Source organism: Chiloscyllium plagiosum, chromosome 1 (assembly GCF_004010195.1).
Source record: "Chiloscyllium plagiosum isolate BGI_BamShark_2017 chromosome 1, ASM401019v2, whole genome shotgun sequence".
NCBI lineage: Eukaryota > Metazoa > Chordata > Chondrichthyes > Orectolobiformes > Hemiscylliidae > Chiloscyllium > Chiloscyllium plagiosum.
In genome coordinates this window covers 84486247-84488235 of record NC_057710.1, presented here as the reverse complement: position 1 = coordinate 84488235, position 1989 = coordinate 84486247, and positions in this window count along the sequence as shown.

The following is a 1989-nucleotide window of genomic DNA, read 5'->3' as shown; positions in this document are numbered from 1 at the left end:
TACTGGTATCATCACATTACAATCTAGGCTTATTCATAATGGAAATGTAGAAATATACAAAACAGGAAGAGGAATAGGTCATCCAGCCCTGTGAGCCTCCTTGTGATCATGGCTGATCAATAGATTGTCCCTGCTTTTCTCCATATCCAAAGAGTTATATCCAACTCCTTCTTGAAATCATGTAATGTTTTGGCTTCAATTGCTTTCTGTAGTAGTGAATTCCACAGACTGCATATGCTTAAACTGTGACCCTGATTCAGGATTTGTCCACATCTGATGTGTCTAGTTCTGTTAGAATTTTGGAGGTTTCTGTGAGATACTCCCTTATTCTTCTGGAACTCCAGGGACTACAACTGTAACTGCTTAAATCTGTCCTTATAAGCCAATCCTGCCACATCCTAGGATTCAGTCTGGTAAACCTTCACTGCACTCCCTCCATAGCAAGAGCATGCTTTCTCAGATAAAGAGGCCAGGAATGTACACAACACTCCAGGTGCGGTCTCAGCATGGCCCATATAATTGTATCAATCACTTCAAATCTCTCTTCCGCTCCCATAAGGATTTGCAAGTCTTGGGCCTCCTCCACCAGCAAATCAAAGCCACCTGATGACTACCTCATCTTCCACCTTGAGACCCTTCAACCACACAGCATCAATGTCGACTTCACCAGTTCCCTCATCTCCCCTCCTCCTACCTCATCCCAGATTCAGCCCTCCAACTCAGCACTACCTTCTTGACCTGTCCTACCTGTCCATCTTCCTTCCCATCTATCCGCTCCACCCTCCCTTCCAACCGATCACATTCACCCCCACCTGCATCTGTCTATCAACTTCTCAGCTACTTCCCCCACCCAACCCAGGCTCCATCCCAATCCTCCAATTTATCTCTCTCTGCACCATTCCTATCCTTCTATTGATCTCTCAGAATCCTGTGGATGCTGTAAATCAGAAACGGAATCAGAAGTTGCTGGAAAAACTCAGCAGGTCTGGCAGCATCTGTGAAGAGACATTTGAGTTAACATTTCAGGTCCAGTGACCTTTCCTCAGATCTCAGAATAATCTGCCTTCCTGTTTTTCTGCTAACAATGTGGTTAACCTCATATTCATCCACATGATACTGCATCTGCTGTGAATGTGTCCACTCAGCTTGGTCAACTCACATTGAAACACCTCTGCATCCTTCCCACAATTCACTATCCTAACCAGCTTGTGCTGTCTGCATTACATTTAGCTCCCTCATCTAAACCATTAACATATATCATGATTAGTTGGAGTCCCAGTAATTATCCCTGTATACATTACCTCTTACTTGGAACTTTTGTCAAAAACCTTCTGAAAGTCCAAATAAAGTCCAACCACACCCACTGGCTTCCCTTCATCAACTTGACTAATCACATACTTGAAGAATTACAATAGATTGTCAGGCATGACTTCCCATTCATAAATCCATACTGTTTTCCAAGTGCTCAGCTATTAAATCTTTGATAATAGAATTGAGCAATTTCCCTACGACCAACAACAGGCTGACTGGTCTATAATTCACTCTGCCTCCCCTTTTAAATAGCGGGGTTACTTTACTTACCCTCCATTCAGAGGAACAGATCTAGAATTTGTGGAATCTTGAAAGATGAAGACAGTACTAGCCACTGCTGCACCATTTATCAGACTAGGATCAGTCCTCATTCAGTTGAAAACTGACAGAACATGAAAACTAGTCTATTTTATATGGAGAGCTTTGCTGGAGTTTGAACAGAGAGATATGACCATAGAGAAGCGAATATCAACAGTTCAGAAGAAGTGTCATTGGACTCAAAACATTAACTCTGTTTTGTCTCCACAGGTGCTGCCAGATATGTTGAGTTTCTCCAGCAATCTCTAGTTTTGTTTTAGATTTCCAGCATCTGCTGTCCTTTGTTTTGTGTTTGTGTGAGGGAATATTCGCAGTTACATGGGGAGGTGAACTGCTTGCAGGTTAGCTCCTGGAACTAAA